General features: G+C 41.1%; 1 pseudogene; it reads right to left on the bottom strand.

Moving 5' to 3' along the window:
* Positions 1-597: 597 nt before the first annotated feature.
* LOC138987874 (dynein regulatory complex subunit 2-like) overlaps positions 598-8631 on the bottom strand; it is a 192969-nt pseudogene continuing 184935 nt past the window's right edge.

Genomic DNA, 8631 nt, shown 5'->3' with positions numbered 1-8631 from the left:
TGACTGTTTGAGACCCCGTGGTCTGTAGTCTGCCAGGCTCCTCTGTCCATGGGGTTTTCCAGGCAAAAATACTGGAACGGGTTGTCAGTTCCTACTTCAGGGGACCTTCTCGACCCAGGGATAGAACCCAAGTTTCTTGTGTCTCTTGCATTGGCAGGCAGATTCTTGACTCTGCTAAAGTCAACTGATTAGAGAGTATCCAAAAAGAGGTTATGTTCTTTTTTATTTTGCAAGATAAATATTTTTCATCTTTTTATTATCTCACAGCCCCTTTGAGTGAGTGTGTGTGCATTTTATTTTATGTATACATATTATTTATCTTGGCTGCACTGAGTCTTAGTTGCAGCATTAGAGATCTGCTTCTCTGACAAGGAACTGAACCTGGGCCCCCCACTGGGAGCTCGGAGTCTTTCCCACTGGACCACTAGGAAAGTCCTGTATGTGTGTATTTTAAATGTTCATCCCTTCCACTATGCTTTCCACTGACATAGCAGCAAAAACCTTCCTCTCCCCATTACACCCCTCGCAGAGTGAGTATCATGTGCCTCTCCACAATCAGCACAGAAGAGTCTGTAGTGCTCATCCCTACTGTTAACATTACAAAAACAATAAGTATGTACTTATTGTGGCTGTGGGCATGGGCAGGAGCTGGGGTAAGTTGCTGCGGTGATTGACGATGAAGAGTGGGTTGAGCTGGCTCAGCACTTCATCACTCACGGAGATGCCATCCAAGTACTGCCTGAGCATCTCCCGCAGCTTCTCATTGATTTATAACAACTGAGCACGTCTGTGCCGAAGGCTCAGTTGCTCCAGTTTCACTTTGTTGTACCTTTTCCAGAAATTCTCCATCCCTTTGTAGTCCATTATCACCTTTCCAAGCTCTTCATTAAATTCCTCTAGGTCCATTGTCTCTATCTCTTCCTGCTCCTTGGGAGTCAACACCGATGAATAAAAAGGCAGCACTTTTTCTTCTTCTGTTTCAAATTTCCTACATATTTCAGCAAGTTTAAGAATCTTTTCACCCTTGTCAACAATCTCCCTCAGGGCCTTGAGGGTAGCACTGCTTTCCAGGGTGAGTTTGACTAAGTTCTCCTGTGCTATTCCCCGGGCCTGAGTCCTCTGGGCCTTAAGTTTTCGCAGTTGTACCAGGACCAACTCCTTGTCTTCACGAATGTCCTGATTCTGTTCTTCACTCTCGCGGCTGTGCACCAGGATCTTGCCTTTAAAAATAATGATGGAATCCTAGAGGAACAGGGTAGATTAGAGGAAACACTTGACTACGTGAGGGTCTTCAGTAGAACAGATAGAAGGACTTTTCCTTTTCCAGGTTTAAAAGTATAATATTGAGTAAGCTTTGAAAGTTAATATGCTATCCTTCCAGAGATGCAGAAATGTGCACATCCCTGTTGAAAAAAACACAGCTTTCAATTTTCAAAAGAAAAATATTATTACATAGTCGCATTTACATATTGGTTGAAAGTAAATGTGAATGACCAATATTTCTTGTTGAAGAAATTAGAGAACATAAGACACAAACAATGTAAGAAATAAGCTTTTTAGAAATAAGCAGTCCTTTGTGTGTGCTCCTTGTGTCCAACTGCTTTGTGTCCAGTTGCTTAGTTGCGTCCAACTCTTTGTGACTCCATGGATTGTAACCCACCAGGCTCCTCTCTCTGTGGGACTTTTCCAAGCAAGAATACTGGAGTGCGTTGCCATTTCCTCCTCCAAGAGATCTTCCCAACTCAGGATCAAACCTGTGCTTACTGTATCTCCTGCATTTGCTGGCAGATTCTTTACCGCTGAGCCACCTGGGAGCCAGGCAATCCTTTAGCTGAGATTAACTGGTCTTTCTGAGAGTAGAAAGGATGGTGGTAGACACAGCTCCTAGTTTGTCTGCCATGGTCATATCAAAAGGTCATGTATCCTAGAGTAAGGAGCTATGGTTTGGAACTAAACCAACCTTTATATCTTATTAACCTAACCAACTCTGTATTTGTGTGCTTGTGTATATGTTTATGTGCAATGGAATAAAAATTCTATGCTATTTGGCTTTTTGAGGACTAATGATAATATAAAGTGCCTAAAAGAGTGTATATGGCATAAAATAGGAATTTAGTATTTCATAATATTGTAACCCCATGTCCAAGGAGCAGTGGCTGCGCAGGGGCAGGAGGGCCGAGAGGAGCTATTCCATGTTCAACGTCAGGAGTGGCGGCAGTGAGGAGATACCCCTCGTCCAAGGTAAGGAGCAATGGTTGCACTTTGCTGGAGCAGCCGTGAAGAGATACCCCACGCCCAAGGTAAGAGAAACCCAAGTAAGACAGTAGGTTTTGCAAGAGGGCATCAGACGGCAGACACACTGAAACCATAATCACAGAAAACTAGGCAATCTGATCACACTAGGACCACAGCCTTGTCTAACTCAATGAAACTAAGCCATGCAGTGTGGGGCCACCCAAAATGAGCAGGTCATGGTGGAGAGATCTGACAGAATGTGGTCCACTGGAGAAGGGACTGGCAAACCACTTCAGTATTCTTGCTTGACCCCATGAACAGTATGAAAAGGCAAAATGATAGGATACTGAAAGAGGAACTCCCCAGGTCAGTAGGTGCCCAATATGCTACTGGAGATCAGTGGAGAAATAACTCCAGAAAGAATGAAGGGATGGAGCCAAAGCAAAAACAATACTCAGTTGTGATGTGACTGGTGATAGAAGCAAGGTCCGATACTGTAAAGAACAATATTGCATAGGAACCTGGAATGTCAGTTCCATGAATCAAGGCAAATTGGAAGTGGTCAAACAGGAGATGGCAAGAGTGAACGTCAACATTCTAGGAATCAGTGAACTAAAATGGACTGGAATGGGTGAATTTAACTCAGATGACCATTATATCTACTACTGTGGGCAAGAATCCCTTAGAAGAAATGGGGTAGCCATCATGGTCAACAAAAGAGTCCGAAATGCAGTACTTGGATGCAATCTCAAAAAAAAACAGAATGATCGCTGTTCGTTTCCAAGGCAAACCATTCAATATCACAGTAATCCAAGTCTATGGCCCAATCAGTAACACTGAAGAAGCTGAAGATGAACAGTTCTATAAAGACCTATAAGACCTTTTAGAACTAACACCCAAAAAAGATGTCCTTTTCATTATAGGAGACTGGAATGCAAAAGTAGGAAGTCAAGAAACACCTGAAGTAAGTAACAGGCAAATTTGGCCTTGGAATACGGAATGAAGCAGGGCAAAGACTAATAGAGTTTTGCCAAGAAAATGCACTGGTCATAGCAAACACCCTCTTCCAACAACACAAGAGACTCTACACATGGACATCACCAGATGGTCAACACTGAAATCAGATTGATTATATTCTTTGCAGCCAAAGATGGAGAAGCTCTATACAGTCAACAAAAACAAGACCAGGAGCTGACTGTGGCTCAGATCATGAACTCCTTATTGCCAAATTCAGACTGAAATTGAAGAAAGTAGGGAAAACCACTAGACCATTCAGGTACGACCTAAATCAAATCCCTTATGATTATACAGTGGAAGTGAGAAATAGATTTAAGGGACTAGATCTGATAGAGTGCCTGGTGAACTATGGATGGAGGTTCGTGACATTGTACAGGAGACAGGGATCAAGACCATTCCCATGGAAAAGAAATGCAAAAAACCAAAATGGCTCTCTGAGAAAGCCTTACAAATAGCTGTAAAAAGAAGACAAGTGAAAAGCAAAGGAGAAAAGGAAAGATATAAGCATCTGAATGCAGAGTTCCAAAGAATAGCCAGAAGAGATAAGAAAGCCTTCCTCAGTGATCAATGCAAAGAAATAGAGAAAACAACAGAATGGGAAAGATTAGAGATCTCTTCCAGAAAATTAGAGATACCAAGGGAACACTTCATGCAAAGATGGGCTCCATAAAGGACAGAAATGGTATGGACCTAACAGAAGCACAAGATATTTAGAAGAGATGGCAAGAATACACAGAAGAACTGTACAAAAAAGATCTTCATGACCCAGATAATCATGATGGTGTGATCACTCACCTAGAGCCAGACCTCCTGGAATGTGAAGTCAAGTGGGCCTTAGAAAGCATCACTATGAATAAAGCTAGTGGAGGTGATGGAATTTCAGTGGAGCTATTTCAAATCCTGAAAGATGATGCTGTGAAAGTGCTGCACTCAATATGCCAGCAAATTTGGAAAACTCAGCAGTGGCCACAGGACTGGAAAACGTCAGTTTTCATTCCAATCCCAAAGAAAGGCAATGCCAAGGAATGCTCAAACTACCACACAATTGCACTCATCTCACATGCTAGTAAAGTAATGCTCAAAATTCTCCAAGCCAGGCTTCAGCAATACATGAACCGTGAACTTCCAGATGTTCAAGCTGGTTTTAGAACAGGCAGAGGAACCAGAGATCAAATTGCCAACATCTGCTGGATCATTAAAAAAGCAAGAGAGTTCCAGAAAAATATCTATTTCTGCCTTATTGACTATGCCAAAGCCTTTGACTGTGTGGATCACAATAAACTGTGGAAATTCTGAAAGAGATGGGAATACCAGACCACCTGACCTGCCTCTTGAGAAACCTATATGCAGGTCAGGAAGCAACAGTTAGAACTGGACATGGAACAACAGACTGGTTCCAAATAGGAAAAGGAGTACGTCAAGGCTGTCTATTGTCACCCTGCCTATTTAACTTATATGCAGAGTACATCATGAGGAATGCTGGGCTGGAAGAAGCACAAGCTGGAATCAAGATTGCCGGGAGAAATGTCAATCACCTCAGGTATGCAGATGACACCACCCTTATGGCAGAAAGTGAAGAGGAACTCAAAAGCCTCTTGATGAAAGTGAAAGTGGAAAGTGAAAAAGTTGGCTTAAAACTCAACATTCAGAAAACAAAGATCATGGCATCCGGTGCCATCACTTCACGGCAAATATATGGGGAAATAGTGGAAACAGTGTCAGGCTTTATTTTTGGGGGCTCCAAAAATCACTGCAGATGGTGACTGCAGCCATGAAATTAAAAGACGCTTACTCCTTAGAAGGAAAGTTATGACCAACCTAGATAGCATATTGAAAAGCAGAGACATTACTTTGCCAACAAAGGTTCGTATAGTCAAGGCTATGGTTTTTCCAGTGGTTATGTATGGATGTGAGAGTTGGACTGTAAAGAAAGCTAAGCGCCAAAGAATTGATGCTTTTGAACTGTGGTGTTGGAGAAGACTCTTGAGAGTCCCTTGGACTGCAAGAAGATCCAACCAGTCCATTCTGAAGGAAATCAGCCCTGGGATTTCTTTGGAAGGAATGATGCTAAAGCTGAAACTCCAGTACTTTGGCCACCTCATGCAAAGAGTTGACTCATTGGAAAAGACTCTGATGCTGGGAGGGATTGGGGGCAAGAGGAGAAGGGGACGACAGAGGATGAGATGGCTGGATGGCATCACTGACTCGATGGACATGAGTCTGAGTGAACTCCGGGAGTTGGTGATGGACAGGGAGGCCTGGTGTGCTGCGATTCATGGGGTCGCAAAGAGTCAGACACAACTGAGCAACTGAACTGAACTGAATATTGTAATTATGGTTATTATATTTCAAAGAGCAAAACTGTCAAGCAAGAGTTCTATAAATATTGCCAGCTTTACTTGGCCTAAGTTCCTTTAAACATACATCCAGCACCCCTCTCCCCACTGTGCTGTGATAATTTCACACGCTTATGGCCCCAACTTTGACAGTAATCATGGAGGAAGCCTGCCCTGTATCCAAGCCTGAGTGAGATGCCCCCTCTCTGACTCCTCTTAGACATTGTGTTGTTACAACTACTATCACTTGTATTGATAGTATCTGTAGGCCCTTGAATACATTTTGCTTGACCTTGTATCTCCACAGCCTAGCATGGGACTTAAAACATTGTGTGTGCTGAATATGTGCTTTTAAATGGATGCTGGTAAGTAATTAACACATATAGTATTATCAGGCTGAGAGAATTATTCAGATCACCCTAGAAACTGATCCAGCTCAGATTCTCTGTCATTCCTATATAGCTTTTCAAATTTGTGAACCTAACTTTTCCTCTTGATCATTGTCTTCCTCAATGGCATTTGCCAATTAACTCAAATTATTTGACCCTACCTGTCCTCACACAATTTCATGTACTGAGTCATGGACAAAATCCAGCACCTGCTCTTGCTGCTTCTAGAAATGATGCTACTGAATATACTTTGAATTCTACCCTGCTCAATCCTGTTTGAGTCCCCTTGAAAGAACTCTCACCTGTATTATCTGCTCCTCCAAAAATCTTTCCAGTTATGCCCTTCACTATGATTTCTAGTCTTTTACCCTAAGGTGACTTTATTTATTGCATGACTTTAATGCCCTTTTCTTTTGATTTAACCCACATAGTTCTCAGTTATGGTTATCTTGACCATGCATCCTGTCTTGCCTTTTTCTAACTTATTCCTATACTTGCTATCCAGTGGATTAATTTTGCCATTGATTTACCATTCTTTTTTTTTTAATTTATTTTGCTTTTATTTTTCAGAATTTTATTTATTTTTATTTTTGTTTGAGCCAGGTCTTCATTGCTGTGCAAACTTTTGTCTAATTGTGGTGAGCAGGGGTCACAGTTGCAGTGCATGGACTTCTTATTGTGGTGGCCTCTTTCCTTGAAGAGGAAGGGTTCTAGGGTGCAGGGACCTTGGTAGTTGTGGGCTCACAGGCTTAGTTGCCTAGCAGATGTGGAATCTTCCTGGTCTGGGAATTGAACTCATGTCCCCTGCATTGGCAGGCAGATTCCTATCCACTGTACCATCAGGGAAGTCCCAAATTTGTTTATGTTATATTGGATTATAGTTGAGTAACAATGTTATGTTAGTTTCAGTTTCAACAAAGTGATTCAGTTACACATACACATGTGTCTATTCTTTTTCAAGTTCTTTCCCCATTTAGGTTATTACAGACTACTGAGCAGTTTCCTGTGCTGTACAGTAGGTCCTTGTTGGTTATCTATTTTAAATAAAGTAGTGTATACATGTCAATCCCAAACTCCCAATCTTGCCATTCTTAATTAGATGTCTCTATTGAAAATGTGACCTTTTCTTTGGGATTTGTATGATTGTATCTTCCTCAAGGAGTATCCTTCCTTAACCAATAGTTCAAACAACCAAATTGGTGGTGTGGTAAATTTTCTGTGAAAACGGCCATAGTACTTCTCCCGTGCCAGTAGGCTTTTGTAATGTGACTGGGCCACTCCCTGCATCAAGGAACAAAGTCTGTTTTCTCAGCCCTCAAATTTCAGTTGGCCTGTAACTTGGTTTGACCAATAGAACATAGCCGGAATGATGATAGAGGACTTTTGAGCTTAGGCTCCAAGCGGCCTTACAGCTTCTGTTCTCACTCCTTTGAACCACTGTGCTGAGGTACCCTGTGAGAAAATCTGATCTAACGAACAGAAGACAAAAGAACTAGAGCAAGAACCCTCCCCTCTGAAAGCCCCTAGACCAATTATCTGACAGCTAACAGAGACCACCAGAAACATAACCAGCTTATACCATCCAACCCCAGTCAAATCTTCAGAGACTGCAGTTGTATGAATAAATCCAGATGAGAAAAGCAGAACTACCCAAGTGAACCCAGCCCCAAAATTGCGAACCTACCGAATTGTGATGAAATAAATTAAGGCAGTAAATTTAGGGGTGGTTTGTTAGATGGTAGACAGCAATAGTTGATGGGTAATAACATGGCTTTCCAAAGAAACACAATTTTTTTTGTTTGTTTTAAGTCAAATCTAGAAATGTAACTTTTTCGAACCTACAGTGTTATTTCATTGTTGTTTCTCACTCTTATTTAACACTTGTGGAACATCTTAGAATTCAGAATCTATTTTTATACCTATTCTTTTGACTCTGATATCCACTCTGTAGGAAGGAAGCAGAGCAGATGTTATAATCTTCCTCATTATCTAGATGAGGAAATTAAACAGAGAGAAGGCCCTTGATCCATCCAAGGGCACATTTCCATTAGCAATGGTAGCAAACTCAAGGCCAGGATCATAACCCAGCATTCTGCTCTGTGCAGGGCTCACGGCCCCTCTGCCTAAGTAGAACAATATTGTTTCTAATATTGGCAGAACTGGATTCGATCTAGCTTTGCATTTACCAAATCTTTGATTCTGAATTTTTTTTAAAAAATCCAATCTAATGTTCACTTTTTACCATTGCTTTTGTAAAAATAGGTTTATAGCCATGTTCATCTAGAGTAAATTTAGCTCTGAAGTTTCTGATTCATTTTCAATCAAATTTTTATTTAGCAATAATTCTTTGATGTTCTGTAATCCCTTTGAAATATTTTATAAGCCATTTATACCTTTTATCTTTGAATCATCCTGTCACATCTTGCCAAGGCAATGCAAAATTATATTTCACACTTTTTGTATTAGGTTCAAAATGCAGTGTATTTCTAACTTGGGTGTATTGTTTCCTCCTTCACTGAAGGAATTGCTTCATTGTATCCTATATAGACTTGTCTTCCTCTAGAAGAGGGAATTTGCCTCATGCAAATTTTATTGCTATCTCAGGTTACTATAGTTCAAAATGGGCTTTTAGACACTTGTTTTGTATCCTAAGA

The sequence above is a fragment of the Bos mutus genome, chromosome 5, assembly GCF_027580195.1.
Source record: "Bos mutus isolate GX-2022 chromosome 5, NWIPB_WYAK_1.1, whole genome shotgun sequence".
In the NCBI taxonomy this organism is placed as follows: domain Eukaryota; kingdom Metazoa; phylum Chordata; class Mammalia; order Artiodactyla; family Bovidae; genus Bos; species Bos mutus.
The sequence above is the reverse complement of the archived record's forward strand: the minus strand, read 5'-3'. Positions and strand labels throughout refer to the sequence as shown.